The 20,861-nt window shown below is 44.1% G+C and overlaps 1 long non-coding RNA gene across 1 annotated transcript in view; it reads left to right on the top strand.

Annotated features, from left to right (window-relative positions):
- The window catches only part of LOC144791566 (uncharacterized), a 291,511-nt gene extending 289,383 nt beyond the window's left edge, over nt 1-2,128 (top strand). The window contains exon 3 of the long non-coding RNA XR_013602424.1: nt 1,344-2,128. This is a non-coding gene — a long non-coding RNA (uncharacterized LOC144791566). The remainder of the gene's footprint in view (nt 1-1,343) is intronic.
- Nucleotides 2,129-20,861: the final 18,733 nt, after the last annotated feature.

The raw sequence follows: 20,861 nt of genomic DNA, 5'->3' as shown, positions 1-20,861 counted from the left end.
CTGGCACAACAAAGATCTAAGACAACGCAAGTAATTCTCGACTTGTGGCACCCGTTCCTACTCTAATACTCAGACCTGTGGGCAGCCCATATCATGCAGCACAATAAACTGCTCTTCCAAGGCTTGCTATCTAGTTGAAGGCATATGGATGGCAGGTTTTATCCATGTAGTGTGTCACTGCTGGATGCTCAACTGGTCCCACCACCGGTTATAGTAAATGTACCATATTAGAACTCACTGTTACGTCTTCTATCTGCATTTACCAAGAAGTGCTCTGAGGTGAACACAGGCTGAATGGTATCGCTTGATGAACTTGAAACGTAATAAATAAACAAATAGTGGCCTAGCACATTCCCTACAATTCCATGTCAGAGACCCACATGGAGCTAAGTTATCTTACCTCCAATCCTCACTCTCAACTCGCGTGTTTCTCAAGCACTATGAACCCAGCGTTACAAATGCACATTAATCTTTGACTTTGGCCCCCACTGCGCTGCGTGTACTTGGCTCACACAGCTCTACCAATGGATATCCCTCTGGACCTGGAACGCTTCCTGATGGTCCAGTACCGAGACTCCGTGCATAGCGGTGTTGACTCTGTCAGTACTGACTGGAGAATATTATGCCCCTTATGTGTTTAGAAGACCTCGTTAGTAGGGCAAAGCATTTATACCTTCTGATCTACTCAATGTATTTTGGGCATAATATTCTAACCAAGCCAGAGTACTCTAGGTCCAAACTCTCAGTTTTAATGGCAAACTGTAGTCTATTATGTTGGGTTTCAATATCTCTTCAGGACAGTTTTTTGTGGTTGTAGTCTGGTATTACGTCGTTTCGCTGATCTGGGCAGTTGTCTTATCGTACAGTCCACGCCAATGGTAAACAAATTGCCCTCTCTGATCTGGGTAGTATTTTTCTGATACAGAACATTCTATTTGTACGGTATACCTCTCTGTACTGGGTAGTTTACTTGTGGTACAGTACGCCCAAGCTAATGTTAAATAGCAATACATATCTCATCTGGGCAGTTTTTTTGTGGTGCACCTCAAGCTAATGGTACACTCACTCTCTGGACTGGGCAGTTGACTTTTGGCAGGGCTCAGGCTAATGGTACGCTCACTCTCTGTACAGAGCAGTTTACTTGTGGTAGGGCCCAGGCTAATAGCATGCTCTTTCTCTACTCGACAATTTACATGTGGTACAGTCCAGGTTAATGGTATGCTCTCTTTGTTAAGGGTAGTTTTCTTTTGGTACAGGCCAGGTTCATGATAGTGTACCCTCTGTCCTGGGTAGTTTTCATGTGGTACTGCCCTGGCTAATTGTATACTCTCTCTCTGTTCTAGGTGGCTTCCGTGTTGCACACACCTGCTCAACTAATTTGTCACTCTGCACCGGTGCATGTGTTTGTGGTCCAGGCCAGACTAATGCAGACGGTTGACAAGAGTACATCCCTGGGCCCGAAATGTGAACTTTCCTGCTCTGATCTTTCCCCGGCATTCCAGCAGCTTCAGTGGAACCTCATCTATTGGCTATCTACCTTCGAGAGGACTTCCTCGCCTGTCTGAAGGATTTTGACTTTCATTTCACAGACTAATGGCAGACAGGCTACTCCATCACAAATGTTGTGGATATCCCATCCGCCTACCTACAAGTGCATTATGTACCAATGTCCTTGTAATTAGACACCTGAGATATACTAAGGCACTTGTAATTAGGCGGACGGGATATCCGTCACGTTTGTGTCAGAGCAACCTGCCTGCCAATCTTTAAATCAGGTCCTTGGGACGAATCTGCTCGGTGTATCAGACCTGCGCGCCATCGCAGTCAGCTTAACATGACGCGTGTATGTCCCAGTGACCCACGAACAGTGACTAATGATCAGTGCTTTACTTTTTCTTGATACTTTTACCTTAAATGTTGAAAAGCTCATATCTCCCGTTCCCCTTATTAGATTTTGTTGTTTTTCTGTCATTTTGATTGATACATTTACCCTTATTTTTATAAATTAGAGTGGGGTTATAATTGTGTTGAGTTTTTGACTTTTTTGCTGTTTTAATACTTCTAAATGTTTTGTACAGTTTCTCTAAAATAATCCTGTATGCTCTGTGCCAAATCTACTAGTTTTGAGTTCAGGATTAAATTATTGAATTATTTGCTTGGACCTAATAGGTCAATAACTTTATTAAAACACCCCAGACTGTTATTGAGAAATTAGCTAAAATGTAAATTGTTTCAATAGTGTCAAGTGTCCTTTGATGTGATGATAGTTGCCACTTGTAATGCATCAAACTTGCAGGGATTTGACCCCGAGGCTGTTACTGTAGTGGTGATGTCCACAATATGCACATCTGAAGAATGCTTTTTTTAGCTTTAGTTTGGTGCACACCTGAGAAGAAACATCTATATCTACTCTAGGTCCCAACACCATTAACCGAGCAAATTGTGCAACACAAACTCAACATTCCACCACCCTCTGCCTGCCCCTTTTAACACCATCAATGCTGGTGACGGAACCACTCCGTCACCATTCATAGACGCGCTGTGCTGGTGACGGAGTGGTTCCGTCACGACCCGGCCGCCGCGCCTGCGCGGCACTTATTTCGCCCCTGTGCGGCGCGTTCTATTGAGCGGGCGGGGCCGTGACGGAACCACTCCGTCACAAGCACAGCGAGCCCGAGGCTAGTGACGGAGGGGTTCCGTCACGAGCATGGTGGCGCCGCGTGGCTCCCCCTTCCCCCTAGCACTGCAGCGGAATTACCGCCGCAGCCAAGGGGTTAATAACAAAAGACAAAACCCCATACTAATTCCAAAGAAGAAAGGATGAAGAAGTAAAAAGAATATGCATTGGTAATTCATCTGTTTCACCTATGTAATGAATAAAGAGCTTTTTTCGTCAGTCATCGTCCAGGAGAAAGAAAGAGCTCCCTGACAGATAACACAGGAGTGGAGAGGATGCGGTGCAGTGGCCAGAGCGGCTGACTCCAGAGCTAGGGATCCCGGTGCAAGTCTCTGTCGCGCTACGCAACATACTGTGAATCTATGCAAATCACTTAATCTCTCTAGGTGATAAACTGTGATATAAATATGCTATAATAGTAAAAGGAAAAACTTTATGAAAATATTGTTCCACAAAGTGGATGTTAACAGTATTTCGGCAGTGGGAAACTGATAAGAGAAGCAGACAAGGAACAATCATTTGTAAATGCAGGAAAATATATACTACAGCCAATAGAGGAAAGGTAACTGGCACGCACAAGAACCAATGAAAAGCCAGGAACAAGAGGACACAGGATGTAAGTCCCCTTTAAGTTTATATTAAAAACAATAGATTTCTCAAGCGCTGTGCAGCCACCTCCTAAAAAAATAGATTACAAGAAACGTGAGCACATGGGTCTAATTTCTGTTTAGAGAATCACCAGTGTCATAATCCTTCAGCTACATAGTCATTTTTCTCGCCTATTGTTCCAGATGTGAGCGTGATGTAGAAGCTTCATCCAACAAGGCTTTGGAACAGCCAAGAATGTCCCCAACAGCGGAAGGTGCATTTATTACTTCACACTCATGTGTAACCAGCTCATCTACTACCTCCCTTCCTCTCAGATTAGACTAACCTCCTTGGAACGCAACTACCGGTACTTGCACAAAGTTTAAGTGCAAATTAATTTTCAGAATCCAGAAATACATAAGTGAGTATGTTAGTTTCCCCAATGGCTGCACAGTTAGACATTTGGTTGTACAGTTTAATCCCATGAGGACCCGCTGAGTGCAATGAAATTCTCTTTTATCTGCTGTTATTACATTCCCCTTTTCAATAGAAAGAATATAATTCAAGAAGTACTCTTTGCGTTCTTTCCCTTTCCTGGAAGGTACACCACCTAGGTGGCCAAAGCACTTGTGCACAACTAATAGTAAAGTTTTGATTATTCATGTTTGGAATTGTTCAGTGTCTAAACTTCGTCAGAAAAAGTTTAACTAGTCCACCATCCTTACTTCGCCAACAAGCACTCAATGCTAGATAGAAGAGGGGGCAAGAACGCATGTAACGCATTCTAATATTGATGATAGAGGTGATCAGAAACGGTGGATATAGATGTAAAAGAAGTTCAGTATTCTAGTACACATACACATGAGGCTAGGAGTTAAGATTCATACATTAGGTCCGTTCTATTGGTCAGAGTAAACAGATTGTTACAAGTGGTTTGAGAGCATCCATTCTGATGGACAACGAATCCAAATTTTATATCTGCAGAAATGATAGATTATGGGAATTTTTTTCTGGTGTTAAGCATATATGTACTGCTTTGTATCTTGCCAGTGGTAATGGGCTTGTCGAAAGAGTGAACCAGGTTATCGAAGGGACTTTACAGCTTGAAAATCGGAGCAACAAGGATTGATGTTTCGAAGATAACCCCTTGTTTGCTGCCGTCGGCCAACGGTCGTCGCGTGCACTACCTTGATAGTGCCTCGAACGTCCGTTGGCCGACGGTGCCCCACCCGTTTTTCGAACGTTCAGCACTGGAGCTGAACGTTCGACGCAGCCAAGGTGTTAAAAGGATACTTTGGGCTTAACGAGTCACTGCAAGTAGGATTCCCTGGAAAAGCCCTTCTGTTATCATAATGGGACATGTACCTAATTCTAGAAGTAACTAAGGTTGGAGAGGTAAAAGGGAAATTGTCTGTTGGAATATATAAGAGGTAAGCCATCAGATGAAAGCAGCACAGATGAGGAACAAACTGTATTATGATACAAATCATTTAGTGAAGGACGATAAATTTTGTGTTGGGCAATGGGTGCCCGTGAAGAGCGGAAGCGAGATTGTCCAAGGAGTGAGTGGGTTTAGTAGCTCAAAAAAGGTTAAGAGGGTGATGATGAACATTGTCAGGCTGGAGAAAGTCAGTATCTGGCATAAACATCACATTGTGATGGATGTATGACGGTACAACGCGTGCTTTTACCACGCGTACCGTTACCACGCAGGTTTTACAACGCAAGTCGTTACAACGACTTGCGTTGGGGGGCGCTGGATAGTGGAATAGTTTAATTTACTATTCCAACTCCAGTCCCTGTGGATAGTAGGGAAGGTGTTGGATAGTAAATTAAACTATTCCCTATCCTACAGCGCCCTCCAGCGCAAGTCGTTGTAACGACTTTCATTGTAAAACCTGCGCGGTAATGGTACCGCGTTGTAAAAGTTTCGTTGTAAAGGATGTTCCCCCATTGTGATAGAGAGAGGGGGATGTTCATGTCTTAGACCAACCTAAATTAAGAGGAATGTAGATGTGAATCTTGCAGAGTGAAGAGATGGGCGTAAAGGTGTTGCAGCACGAGGATGGCTGCATTCAACCTATATGTGTAGGTGGTTCTCTCCTGTCTGCAGATGACCCATCCTCAAAGGACGCGCATGGGAATGGTTCGGTTAGTAGTGAGATGGAGCAGGCTGAGTCAGGTGTTGCTGATGCAATTGATGGTGAAGTCTACCTTTATGTATTTTGAGGAATATAATATGGTGAGTACGGTTGGTAGAAAGATTACAGTACCAAAGAACCTTGGTTGGTAGGATTGTACTTATGGTTTTTCCGTTCTACTCCACCAGACTTTTATGGACTCTTCTTTGTTCAGTTGTATCTACTTCTTTCTCTTTTTTTAAGTTGATTTTTTCCTGGTTAAGGAAGGGGACTCTGTTGTGGGCTTGAATTCTATGTTGTATATATTATTTAGAATGTTAAAGGGGTCAGAGGTCTGTGTCTGTTGTACAGGGGGTTCTTGGGGTTGAAGGAGACAGTTAGAAACTCTGTGGGGATCTGAACACCAGCTGTCCTGTGACCAGGGCTTTATTTTCAGTAAAGGAATGTGTTTCTTTGCCATTGAGTCCAGCATCATTAACTAAAGAGTAATGCAGGCCCTCCCCTAATAATGCCTATCCAACACATTGTCTAAGAAGGTGAGTCTATCCTGCCATGCTGTGCTGTGTTGTGCCACAGAAAGATCCCAATTTTCAAAGGGAGAATGAAGCCAGGAAACGTGACAGGCATACCCGCCTGGTCCCACTGTGCTCCAACTGCAGTGTGCCAAGAACAGTGCACAGACGACTCGCGCCCTACTGCTGGACGCGCTTCAATTTCTCAAAACCGGGCCAACGGGTTCTATCACTTCATTAAAAGTCTGACTTGTTGAGCCTTTCGGGACTCCCTGTAGCGTTGAACCCTTTGACTGCCATTGCAGACTTGACACTGCCAAGCCACCAGAAGCAGCAGCAGCCTCGGCCTGGGGATTCCAAGCTTCTCAACTTCCACCTCGTCAATTTGACTTGCCATGTTCCTTGCGTTTTGGGAAGCACTTGCGCCGCCATTTGTATCGTCTCCAACAAATGTCAATAGGTGAAATAAAAATAGGACTGAAACTTCAAGATGGCGTGCCCTAGAAGGAGGAGTGCATGGTAAAATGTGTCATTGGCTGCTGGGGCCTCATTATTCAATTAGGCTGTAAACCATGGATGGCATTTGGTTTAATTATCTGTATAGCAAGGGGTTGGTGAGTCACCACAAGTGTTGTACAGTATGGGCAGTTGAAACATAACATTAAAGGGAGCTCAAAACACGTTCGCTTGAACTAGGTAAACTTTTACGACGCCACTAGCCAATTTATACACTCTCCTTTCTTCAACTTGGCGGTTGCCTGTCCACTCCCTGTGATTTTGCAGTTCTGTATCCAGTACCTTTGACATGGCAGCTCATGGTACAATCCCTATGACTTTACAGTTGCCTGTTCACTGTCTCCATCATAGCAGTTCTCACATCCACTACTTTGGAGAGGCACAAGACTTTACCCTATAACTTCGGGCCTGATTACGAGTCTGGCAGTCCGAGACTCGTGGTGGCACAGCGGTGGCAGATCCAGCCACTGCTGCACCGGCGGTCTGACCACCCCATTAGGAGTTGGGCGGTCGAACCGCACTGGGACAGCCGGCTCCACCAGGGAACCACCGTTCCGGGACAGCCGCCTCCACCAAGGGACCACCATTCCAATGGCATTGGAATGGTGGTCAAAGGCCACAATATGCTTGGCGGGACCGCAGTGGTCCCGCCAAGCATATTATGAGTTTTCTCTTCTCCAGGGTTTACATGGAGGTTCGACCTCCATGTAAACCTTGGAGGAGAGGAAACAAAGGGGGCTCCACAGGACCACCTTGTGCCCCAACCGCTCATGGATACGCACAGTGGGCATAACATGTGCCCCCCGTGTGCACGCACATAGGTTCCTTCATGGCATGAACTTTCAAGTACATGCCGTGCAGCAACCTTATAGTGTGGTCATATTACGGTGCCTTTTTCTAAGGCACCGCAGCCTTTAAAAGAGGTACTGCCATGGGACCGATACGCCGTCTACCTGCCAGACTACTAAAAAGTCGTAATGTGGCAAGTGGGCGGCGGTGACCTTCGGTGGAGCGGTGGCACGACAGTTTGCACCGCCGCGCCACCACTCTGCCAAAATTTCATAATCGGTCCTTAGTAGTTGCGTGGCCACCGTCTTCGCCTTGGCGGTTCTCAGTCCGCTCCCTGAGTTGGCGGATTTCTGGCCACGTCCTTCGACATGGCGGTTGCCTATCCTCTCCCGGCAACTCGGCGGTTCAGTAGCCACTCCCTGCGACTTGGCGGCTGCCCATCTACTCTGTTGAAACTGACACGCTGCTCTCAGGTGCCACTTGGTCTCAAGTTGTTTTGTTGAGAATATAAATAAAGAATGTGTGGCAGAAGTTGCCAGAACAGATCAAGTAAACATGCTCTGAGGACACCTGGGGTCAACCCCGCGTGGGAGACCGCGGGCCTTGGCGGGCCTAGTCTCAACCCTAGCCGGAGCCGGCCAGGCCAAGAGCGGGTGGTAGGCACCGAGGTGACTTCTGGTTACCCAGATACTTTGTATTTCCAAGCCAGCGAGCTCCCCAGGGAGGCCATCTGCATTCTTCTGAGTGTTGTAAGGAGCCGGAGGAACCTCTCCCTCCAGAACATACCGTACATTCAAGGCGGAGCCGCGCAAATCCGTCTGCATAATAGCTCCTACACCTGGAGCCGAGGACCGGTTTATTACCTCGATAAACAAAAGTTTGAATTCAAGTACAAACTCTGCCCCGGGCGCTCCTGACAGCTCACCTTGTGTTTGTGAGCCGAGCAGGGCGTGCAGAGAGGGTGAGGCAATCTTTCCATGCTTGAAAGGTCAGTTTTTGGGCCTTGGACGTGGCTGGCACGTCCTTTTGTGACCAATGAGGTGGATTCGGGCACCCGAGGAGGGAAAAGGCAGAAGGCGTGGGGTGAAACACCAGTCCAGGGCAGATGATGGGGTTAAACGTGCAGAGCAAAGAAAGGAGGTGTTCTTATAGGGCCATGCCTCTGGAAGGCGTACAGGGTTGGGGCAATGTCACCAAAGCACCTTTATCCGATCAGTTATAGTGTAAGATATTACAATGACATCACTGGACAACATTGTAAAGAAAAAGAGCACAGACATTATGGCCAGGCTTTGCTGGATGTTTGCACACATCGCCAGTTCAAAGCATATCAGTGGAGGAAAAGAACATTATTTGCCAACGTGGATTAACATATTAGTTTAAGATTTATGCATTGATTAGAGACCAGAGTTGGAAATGTACAGGCCACCAGTTTTACTTGACAGCATCTAACAAGCTGTTTTCATTTTGAGCCTCGCCCTGGCAGTTTACACCCAAGCTCGATCCCTGTGTTACTCAGAACCTCTCCCAGAACAGGAACAGCTGCCTGGTCCTGTAGAATTTGGGGTTTGCTTTAATATTTATATCCACCCTTGCCAAGGGGTGGTTGGTTATTTTGAAGCTCTCCTCCCCTTCTGACCAATGGGGTGTTTGGTTATTTTAAAGGCCTCATCCCCTTATCGGGTGATTGGTTAGTTTGAAGGTCTCCTCCCCTATCCGACCAATCAGGGATGTGAAAGTTGTCCCTGGCCAATGAGGTGCTTCACCTTACCCTTTTCTCTACTCACTCCTTTGGAGGGGAGTGTCCATTGGTGGGCATTTCCCCCACACTTCCCCCTCCCTTTGTGTCTTCTGCTGGCCCTAGGTTGTGGTCGCTTTAAGCCCGCTTTGCGTGCCGTCACTCTGCGTTTGACATGATGGATTAATTGTTTCGTCAAGTAGGAAATTCACATTTCTTCCAGAAAGTTTGATGAAAGGGGAAAACAACAACGTTTAAAGCTTTGTGGTACACTTTATTCCACATAAAACAGAAAAAAAAAAAAAACTTACAAGAAGATTTTTTTGGGCCATTGGGAGACCCTAACCTGAGCAAATGATAAAGGGCGTCGGTCGAGGTCCGAAGGGGGGTCTACAAACACTCTATGGCACTGAAGGTTCTGCCAATCTTGGGCCCAGAACAAAACTGCACAGCATGTTTTTAATATTTGAGAAATGCAAAGTGTTTTCCAAGTTAAAAAAAAAACAAGCATTGGCAAAACAAACAGACCCCCGTCTTATGGCCGGCAATGCAGACCTATGGCTTTTGACATATTTTTTGCAGAAGCTGTCCAGCCTAGACAAAAATAATTTTTCTGATTATATATAATATTATATTATATATATAATATATATTATTATTATGATTATATATAGCACGAGGAAAACAAACAAAAAAGTGTGATGACTTGTGCATTCGTCATTACGCAACTGCATTTATGCATCATGATGCTAAGGAGGCCGAGCGCGATAATGTATGCGTACACATGAATCACCATGCAGGCGCCTTGAAATGGCATGAATCGGCTGCATTTTTGTGCATATTTTTATTACAGGATAGTGGAGGCCAATTTTAAAATGTTAAATAAAAAAATATTTAAATGTATGAAAATGTGTTTTGTAAAAGGAATGGCCTGGCAGCAAATTGAAGCGGCTGGGCCCTCCCAAAAATTAAAAATACTATATTTTAAAAGTTTGTAATGGGAGGGACAAGGGAGCGACAGAAGAGCAGGTGGGGGAGAAGTCAACTCAGTGGAGGCAACAGAAAGCGAGAGGAGGCAGGAGAGCAATGGAGGATCTTGAGGTAGAAAAAATTTAAAAAAATTAAAAAAAGACAGCTAAAGCGCTCTGTAAGGCGGACCTAAAACAAAGGCTCTCGTGTGCAGGTAGCTTTATCTGTATTTGTGGAGGTCATGGATAACTCTTCTTACCTAGGTTCCCCGGACCTCACTGGGCAGTCCACGAAGGAAACTCCGCATTCAAAGGCCCGTCCTGTGGACCTACAAGAGCTGTGTTCCCATAAATTCTGTGACAGATTTTTGCAGAGTTGTATTTTAGGATAACGAGGTAAAAAATAGTGACCTGCCAGCATTTACAATTATTCTTAATTCCACATCTCCCACATCTTGATACCTTGAAGCATGCTCTCTCTCTCTCTCTCTCTCTCTCTATATATATATATATATATATATATATATATATATATATATGCAATCTTATTTTTCACTAACTCTACTATGTCCATCACTTACCTGTCCATCACCATGACAACTCGTGACTTTTTTTCATTTTTTACAAACTTTTTTCTTTGTGTCACATGTGTAACAATGCCCACTATAAAAAGGCTTTCTCACTTGGGTGAAAGTAGATGTAGTGACCAAGGCGTCTCTGTCCGCCAAAACGCGTCTAAATCGTATTGAATAAAGAACTATCCTTGGAAATTCTCCCACGGAGTCGGTGCCTGCTTTTTATGGTGGTAAACAGGATTGGCTGAATATATATATATATATATGTATATATATATATATATATATATATATATATATAACCACAACATGTTGCTCCTTCTGGAACTCCTGGACCCATGGGAAATGGCACGCTTGCCGGCAGAGCATACCAGCTGTGAACACCTCCACAAAGTTAAGTAGGCGCGCTCGTAGTATACAGCAAAGTCCACACCAAGTTGTAGCAGGTAACTGTTTATTCACACAACGCGCTTTGGCTGCCCAGCAGCCTTGGTGACATGTGCTATCACCGCCACAAGGGTGTCATTAAAAATGCATGGGAGACATGTATATATGTATATAGAGATAACTCTAACCACTAGTATATGTAGTAGACCTTTGTACTCTCTCCCATTCCTATGTGACTCTTAGAGTTTATCCATTTGTATCTCTTCCTTGAGCGAATTTACAAATTGTACAATTGCAAAAAAAATTCTGTTTGTATTTCTTCCTTGTGTGACTCTACAACTTGTACATTTGCAATTTTTTTTCTGTTTGTATTTCTTCCTTGTGTGACTCTACAACTTGTACATTTGCAATTTTTTCTGTTTCTATCTTTGATGTAACTCATGTAATCCTAAATCCTTATGTATCGCAACTGGTTCTTATGTAAAGCGCTCTCACACCTTCGGGTAATGCTCGCGCTATATAAAATCGCTTTCAATAAAAATAAATGGACAAGGGACATCTACGGGAACAAAAGTGTCGGCCATATTGGAATGGTGTAGAACCCTAGTCAGTAATAGGCATTAAGCCATAAGAAAGTGCATTTACAAGCATGGTAGAAAACATGAAAAATGGAAATCCATTGGCAGCTACCACTTATAAGCATGACCTGGAGCCAGAGACTGGACACGATTGCCACGTTACACAACGGACAATAAGCGTAAAGGCATAGTGACTGTACAGTACTGTGTAATGGACTCATAACAACATAAAACTAGACCGTCCATGCCACAACAAAAAACTGCCTGGGAATAAAAACGTGCTTGGTAGGACTGCATGGCTAATACTGAGCAAGTGCCCTGGCATACCCTGACTCTGGTAAAGGCATAGTGCCAATTGATCCTCAAAAGATAATCAAATCATGCATGGTTTGTCTTATCTGTGACGCCATCCCAGGAGTGACGACAAAGAAAAGGGTAGGGAACCTGTGCTAGTGAGTGAAATGATGATGGGTCCCATCCTTACCTCCTGAAAAAGAAACACAAAAGAAAAGATATCAATATTAAATAGATATTCAACTATATATATATATATATATATATATATATATATATATATATATATATATATATATATATATATATATATATATATATATATATATATATATGTGTGTGTGTGTGTGTGTGTGTGTGTGTGTGTGTGTGCGTGTGTGTGTGTGTGTGTGTGTAACAAACTTGGACTACAGACTGGTGTCCTGCCTTTTGCCCTGAGAGTGTACGTCGTTGGATTGTGCTTTTGGACATATATAGATATATATATAGATACATGGATATTGAGGTAAGTATGCTAGGTGTCTACTTTCTTATATATACTTACCTTCAAGATATTCTAGTAGTCAATATGGCCACAATATTTTGGAAGGTCGACATTTAAATGTCATATTGTTGAAGCAAATCCTTTACATGTAACTTTTTTTCAGTCTCCTCCCTTGATCTATACACCAATGGTCCTTTTGAATGGTATAGATTTTGCTGTAAAAATGGCTTATAATGTAACATTCACAGCCCTTTTTACAGTTTGTCCACACTGCACATGAGCCTTGCTTGCGAAATCTCCTGTAAAGAAAAAAAAACCTTAAAGGGACTTAGAGCCCGCCCATTACTTATATTTCCTTACCATAGGGTGACTCTCACGTCACTCTTGTTTCCTTTGTTCCTGTTGGTCAGTGCCTCCTCCTGCCTCCAGCTTTCTGCTCAGCTACAAGTCTTCGTCCTTGCTGTGGAGCTTGGACCAAGTACTGCTTCTGGCGGGCAGTGTCCCTCCAATGGGCGTCCGTTGCTGCACGCCCCTTCCCCGCATGCCCCTTCCCCGTTCGTTGCTGGCCTAACCCTCCCACCCTTTCGTTCCCGACATTGCTTGCGCCTTTTCCACTCTGTTGCTAGTCATAGCTGGTGTTAAATAGTGCAAAGTCGACTGGAAGGATTTGGAGCAATTTCAACGAGTGTCAGTTACATCACACAAGGACACATTACTTTTTATAGGCACAGTGGGGCCGATTCACAGAACTAACTTAAGACAAAATCCTAAACTTACTATTTTTGGTTGGTATTCACAGAAGTTAGGATTTTGTCTTAAGTTTGTCTTAAGACAAACTTAAGACAGACTTAAGTTAGGATTTTGTCTTAGGTCTGTCTTAAGTCTGTCTTAAGACAAACTTAAGACAAAATCCTAACTTCTGTGAATACCAAAATTAGTAAGTTTAGGATTTTGTCCTAAATAAGTTCTGTGAATCGGGCCCATTGTGATTAAGTGATTTGCCAAGAATTACAGGATGTTGAGTGCCAAGACTTGAATCTGGTTGCCCAGCTCCAAAGTGACACGCTGGTTACTGCAGTGGGCATTTGTTCAAGAATATAAACTGTATATTGAGCATAGGGAAAAACAATTTTAACTTGTTTGTACGTGAATAGCTTAAAGTAAAAAAAAAGCAATATGATGCAGTCTGGCCATGTCATATCACTTTTGTGTTTTTTAATTTAAGCTATGTAGCTCAGCAGCTGCTGTGCAATATTAAAAAAAAAACAATGGCAAAGCCAATAGATTTCATATAGGTGAAACCTACTGGCTTTGACAATGCTGATTTATTATTGAAAGTATGGCAGCAGTTTAACAAACTATTGTTAAAACGCATACCTTATTTTTGAACAGCAAAATTCATAAAAATTATTTACAGAGTTCTGACACCCCAGAAATTCCATCTTTTGTTACTACCAAACATGATTTATCATTGATAAAACATATATCATGCTTAGCATTCCTTTCATAAAATGATTCTTGGATATCCTTTCCTTATCAGATACCTCAGCCCATGTGGAATCTGAACCAATGGCTTTTCTCCACCCTTCTCTGACTGGGCCCACCTCTTGGAATCCTAGCTTTGGGAACAACATTCAAGGCAACTGCTGACAACCTTTGCAGGGCTTGCAAAAAGCCTAAAGCGGCCTGAAAGTATATAGTGCCCCAAGGGAATAGCCCTGGTTCACATCTGCCCCCTGAGAGGGGCATTCTCGAGGTCTTTCTTATGTATCAAGGACTCAGGGCCATATGTATCAAGAAGGCATTTTGAGATTCCCAAATAGCGATTTTTAGGGAATCGGTATTTGGGAATCGCAAAATATTATGTATGTAGGATTTGCAATACATTTTGCAAATCCTACATATTCCTTAATTGCGTATCTCAAATTGCGATTCGCAATTAAGGAATACCTCCCCATTCATTCCTATGGGCCTAGAGGCCCATAGGAATGAATGGGGAGACATTCTCAATTTGCGATTAGCAATTAGCGAATCGCAAATTGAGAATGCAATTTCAAGGGTGCAAGGGTGTCAAAAGAACACCCTGTTGCACCCCTGAAATAAGCATGGGTGCACATGTGGCACACATACATGCCCTAAGGGTATGTATGTGCGTCACATGGCACTTTGAAAAATGCAAAAAAATGCATTTTTCAAAGAATTTGCAAATTACCACCAACTTGAAGTTGGTGGTAATTTGCGATTCCTTAAGGCCAAAGTGCACTTTTTTGGTGCTTCTTACATTGCATTTAAGGAATCGCAAAATTTGCGATTCCTTAAATGCAATCGCAAAATAAGCAATCACAAATTTTGCGATTCCTTATTTTGCACGCAGATTTGCTTAATACATACCATTTGGCCAAACTGCATTAGCAAACGCCGAAATTCTGCGAATTTCGGCGTTTGCGAATGCAATTTGGCTTGATACATATGGCCCTCAGTCGCAAATATGCATTTCCCTTATGCAACTACATTATCTGAGTAGCATATATCACTATAGGTGCAATAATCTCTTGTATTGGACACACAGTAGGTTTGGCGTAATCTCTATTTCTTCATTTCTTACCTTGATGTCTCCAGTGCAGTCTTTGATTTTGTCACTTCACTGTGGGAAATGCTGACTTTTTTTATTCGAACCAACAACCACTGCACAATGCGCTTGCTTATTGCTTGCTCTCGCACTCGTCACTTTCTTTTAGCGGGTGACGTGTGTGAGAGGAAATTGGGAAAATACTTAAATGACCCTCCAAATAAGGAAATAATACCATTTGCTCACAATATTATCCATTCTTGTTCCAAAGTGTACACCTGGCTCAAATCCCAGAAAACATCCAGCACAAAGCATATTTACAAACTAGTAGAAAGTTTTTAGGCTTGCGCAAAGTTGGGAAGTCAGCTGCCTTACAAGCCTGGTTTATTTTTGGTTTAATCAGTTGACATACCTGTAAGATGCTGCTGTTTGAAAAATTACTCTAGCTAAAAAGGAGCATTTTGCTGGCACTGGAACTTTCCAGCCACACCCCTTTGTTGCTGGAATGTCCTATTAGACTTTGGGACTTGCAGCCTGGGAAAAGTAAATGATGTGGCTGTGACTCAAGTGACAGCCGAGGAGACTGTTCTCTGCAGCCTGTAGTCCTTTCCATGTCCATGTTGGCAAAAACACCAAAAAGATGCAGACCCCAGCTCACTGCACCTATGCGGTGTCCTTGAACACTCCTAATGGGTAAATCCCAGTTTGCGTGTGAGCACAATATCACCACCTGCTGCCAAGATGCAGCCCTAGAGCAAGGACATTTCGAATTGGAACAAAAGGTGCACCACAAGCAGTGCTTGAAATGGAAAAATAGAAGTGCAGGTACTCTGTAGCAGACCACAAGTAATAACAATATGACACATTTCCAAATTCCGAACATGGTACATGGAGTACCTGACGAATGCTCTTCTGCGGACCACGGCACTGACTCTAGTGCCACAGCGGGGTGGATAGACCCCTTCTTTGACATTCAACGATATCATTTCAGTTGGATGTCTTGAGAATTTACAGAATGTTGTTTTCTCTAATACCTCTGGGCGCTTTCACTTGCCGCATCGTCTGTTTTGATTAGGGGTTGACGATTTATTGATCCACCCTGACATGCTTTTCAGAGGATGACAGTTGTCGCGTGCGTGAAAATTTACCTATCAACTTTGAATACAGCTTTACCCAGACGAAGTCCATTGCTAGGGACGAAACGCATTGGCTGTTTCTTCTGTAAATTTGGCGACATATATTGTATACAAGAATACAAGAACAAAAAAAGAATAAAAAGAAGAATTGCATATACCTTGGAACTTTATTTGGAAATTTGTTCATATCCTTTCCATGATGGCGTGGTCATTCGACTGAAGGTATCAGCAAACTTAGACCGTGCATGGGCAGGCAAATCTGGGATGCCTCATAGTAGTATTTTCTTTTCATTGCAATTCTATGGTTTTACTACCACAATAAGGTGTTGGAATGCTTTGTGGGGAGTAGTAGGATTTTCCGGAACCCAAGGTTAATGGTTAAACCAGTTGCCATTTTCCTTGTTCCCGCAACCATTGCAGGCATTTCCTGCAGTTTTTGTGGTGATCAAACTAACAGGAGGTATGTGTGTTTGTGTAGATAGTTGAAGGAGTCAATAGACAGGCTTGAGCCCATTAAGCATTGTTTGGTTGCAGGGATTTAGTTTCAAAGAAAGAGAAGTTGTGATCTGTGAAATGAGGTGTGGGTAGTTTGCAGAAATACAAGAGAGAATAAGGCACAGAGTGATGCCACTCAAAGCTGGAGGTGCTCGGAAAGAAGAGGCATTTAGGAGGTTGAAGGTAAGGAGACGATCGTTCAATAGAAGGAAGGAAAAACAATAATTTTAAGTTGAGGGCACTTTTCATGCAGGGTGTCCATATATTGGGTGGAGGCTTAGATAGCATGCAATCTGTGGATGTAGAACTATAGAGTAGCATTTGTGTAGAGCTTCCCACCCCTTAGGGGTGGATGGGAAGCTAAGATCTGCCCATATAGGTTGCCTTTCAGTTCTACTTTGTATGATTGCTGTTATGATATGTCAATTAGGAAGATTTGCCAAGATGCACTCTTATAAACAACCTTTTGTTGTGATAGGATGTTGGGGTCCAGGGATGTGAGTATTTGGTATATGCAGGGTGGACTATTTCAGAGTCTACCATTGACTAGAAGTGTGCGAGAGATATCCCCATACCAAGTAATGTTTCTGTGCATCCTTGTACATTTTTTTTAGCTCATTATGTTATAATCTCTTACTCCCTCTACAATGTTCCCCTTATTACCTTGTTCTCCCCTTCCATTATTGTGAAGCGCTCTGATACCCTTCGCAGTCTTGTTCGCGCTATACAAAACATTCTAAATAAATAAAACCTCCAGTCTTTGCTGACCTGTATAGTTAGTATTGAGTGGTTATGTTGGCTGGTGTAGCCTCAATCTGTCCTTTCCAGGTGTGCCAGCAAGATTCCACAAAACCATTTGTACATTATATGCCTGTTTCTTCGTGAAGAGGGATCAGGCAGTGAATCAGTCTACGGTGTCACTTGGTGAGACTGATTACATCAGATTGGGGCCAGGCGGGTTGTTGGAACGACGAGTGTTGTTACTATCCTTAGTCTTGTGGGTAGGTAGAGTGGGCTGATCCCGGTGGAGTCTGCATAGGGAGTCAATGTCCCGGGGTAACTGTCTTCGCCCCATGGAGTTGGACATGAGTTGAACCTTGGTGGGTATCTGCCTAATTATCTACTGGTGGAATCTCCAAGACAGTGGTCTTTGGGCTGCAGTCAGGGGTGACTGTCCCACTACAGTCCAGTACCTTCAATCCTCAGGCTGTCGTTGTACATGAGGAACGGTCACCAGGTGGGCTGATCCTAGGGTGACCAACCGTCCGTAAATTTCACGGACAGTCCGTAATTTCGGCCCTCTGTCCGTTGTCCGTGAAGGGTTCTTTAACGGACGCCATTTGTCCGTAATTTTAACTGTTCACACATTTATTTATTTATGCATTTTTATATAGCGCGGACTTTACCCGAAGGTGTCAGAGCGCTTCACAATAGGAACAGAACTGATACATGAGAACATTACAAGTGAACAAAACACAAAAGCAAACGTTACATTAAATGACGCAAAAGTGACAACCGTGAGCCAACAAAATACAAGAGGTAGCAAACGGTGCATTGCAGGAGGAACCGGCACAGCTGGCCCCCACCTCCCTGCTTGACTCCAATGCTGTTAAGGTCGGGTGTAGCTCTGATGCTGTATGAAAGCTCAGATACCCAGCAGCATTGGAGAGGCACAGCGGGGTGGCAACCCTCACACCTCCAGCCCTTGACGAGCTGTTAAGAGGTGCTTGAAGGGGACTGAGAGGGAGGGGCTGCGGCTTCAGGAGCAGGGGCATCTGTACAGATGCAAACAGCCCTCAATGCGTCATGAATCAGTTAAATCGGTTCTCTTGGAGTATCTCCTTTCAGTACTGTACATCAGTGTGGGGGGAGGGGAGCAAAACTAGCATTTTGGAAAGAGAGCCTGTCTTCTCGTTGTCTATTCCAGGAGGGGGTAAGGAGCCCTCTCCCACCCTGGAAGAGACCCAGATAATTCTAGAATACCGCATGCCCACCCCTGTGCCCACCCTGGTGGATCCTGCTCCCCCCATGTGGTGGCTCCTGCCCCCCCCTGACCTGTGATGGCTCCTGTCACCCCCTGTGGTGGCTCCTTCCCCGTCCCCCGCCTGTGGTCGCTCCTGTCCCCCTCCCCCCCCTCCTGTGGTGGCTCCTGTCCCCCTCCCCCGCCCCCTCCTGTGATGGCTCTTGTCCCCCCTGTGGTGGATCCTGTCTCCGCCCTGGGTGGCTTCTGTCCCAGTCCTGGAATGGCTCCTGCAGCGAAGGTGAAGTTCTTGATGGGCCTCTTGTCCAAAAGGCTCAGCTCAAAATTAATATGAAAAGGTGGGTGAGTGAGTAAGTGAAGGGGTGGCTGGATGAATTAGTGAAAGGGTGAATGGATGAATGAAAGATTGAATAGATGGATAATGGGAGAGGATGGATGGATTGATGAGTGAGTGGAAGGATGGAAGAGAGAAAAGGAAAATAGCTGTATGTATGGGTGGAAGGGTAGCTGGATGGGTAAAAGGGTGGATGGGTGAGTGAAAGGATGGATGAGTGAAAAGGTGGATGATGAGTGAGTGGGTGGATGGATGAGTAAAATTATGGATGGATTGATGAATTGATAAGTGCAAGGGCGAATAGATGGACGGATGAGTGAAATGGTGGATGTAAGGATGGATGAGTGAGTGAAAGGGAAGGTAGATGAATGAAGGAGTGAAAGGATAAATGGATGAGAGAAAGGATGGATGAGTGATATGGTCAATGATGGATTCATGAGCAGATGAGTAGATGGATGGATAGGTGGGTGGATGGATGGAAGGAAGGAAGGATTGCTAAGTGAAAGAGTCAATGGAGAGAGAAAGGGAGGATGATGGATGACTGAAAGGGTGGATGGGTGGAAGGATGAGTGACTGGATGGATGGATGAGTAAGTGAAAGGATGGCTGGATGGGTGAAAGGGTAAATGGCTGGATGGATGAATGAATGGATGGATGGATGATTAGAAGAGTGGATGGATGAGTGTACAGATGGATAGGGTGAAAGGGCGGATGGATGGAAAATGGATGGATGAGTGAAAGGATGAATGAAGGGGTGGATGAGTGAAATGATAGATGGAAGGATACATGATGGATAGATTTGCAAATTGCTGAATAGGTCTAGATATAGCTGGGCTTACTTATATACAATTGCACGACCTCTGGTGTGTCTGTAAAACTTATCCACGTGTCCTGAAGTATTGTCCTGAATTTTGACCTCCTGTCCTGAATTTGTGTCCTGAATTTTGACCCTTTGTCCTGAATTTTTACCCTCACCGTCCTGAATTTCCACCAATGCCAGTTGGTCACCCTAGCTGATCCGCTGCAGACCAATGACACTTACCGTGATGAATCGAACACGCGCAGCGCCGTCTTCTACCTGAAGCAACAGCTTCAGGCCGTTTTCACTCTAAGGTTTGGAACGTTGCATCAGCGCCAACAATGAACCATGTGACCTGCATCCGCAATCTTCCACTGCCCTGGGAAAACATTACAGGTACGCTAGAGTGTAGAACTCATCGGCTTCCTGGAAGAGAGCGACACGGAGTGCTGTAGATCCACAATCAGAATCATTATTCTTCAGGAATGGACCGACAGGGAAGAGATCAGTTCTTTACTGTCCCTTTTTAAGACAAAGAGCCTAGAAGTCTACTTTAGTGTGTCTGTGTGCTTGTGCACATAGGACTTTGTGTGTCTGTGTCTGTGTACACGCGTCTTTGTGTGTGTGCACATGTGTGTGTGTGTGTGTGTGTGTGTGAGAGAGAGAGACAGGAAAAGTAAAAGAAAGAGAGAGAGGGTTGTGGGGTGGACCTGCTTTAAGTGCCTTTTGACTCCCGGCACTGAAGGATGCTATTCGTAATGTATTCTAATTACACTAAAGAGTAGCTTTACTTAGCCAAGTTTAAAATTTCACAATATCTAAATGACAGTTCATAAGATTTTGTGCCAACACAGTGTGTCAGGTGAAGCTTCGGCTAAAACACTTTGATATACAAACATTAAATACGTTTCAATCATTGTTCTGTGTTTTACAACACACGGCAGTGTCTGACCCAGAGCTGAAATGCAAGCAGATTTCCTGGGTGGTTTCGTGTTGACTGCTTCTTGATGAGGGCTGAAATTTCATCAATCCGCCCGACTACGTGAACCTGTGTGCCTAAATTGGCATTTGCTGATGGCACGTGGTGTGGTATAATTCAACCAAATTGTAAGAGTGATGGGTAGCCCGAATCACTGAGCGAGCCACCTTTGCTACCTTTGCGAAAGAAGCAAGCCATTTCAAGTCCCCCACAAAGAAGCTTTTGAAAAAGATGTTTCAACAGTGCCTTTAGAAACACCTTTATCAAAGATGCTGCCAAACAGCTGTACCCCGTAGACGCAGGCTGAAAGAGAGATATTTCA

This window comes from Lissotriton helveticus, chromosome 11 (genome assembly GCF_964261635.1).
Source record: "Lissotriton helveticus chromosome 11, aLisHel1.1, whole genome shotgun sequence".
In the NCBI taxonomy this organism is placed as follows: domain Eukaryota; kingdom Metazoa; phylum Chordata; class Amphibia; order Caudata; family Salamandridae; genus Lissotriton; species Lissotriton helveticus.
This window is presented reverse-complemented; position numbering and strand designations above follow the sequence as displayed.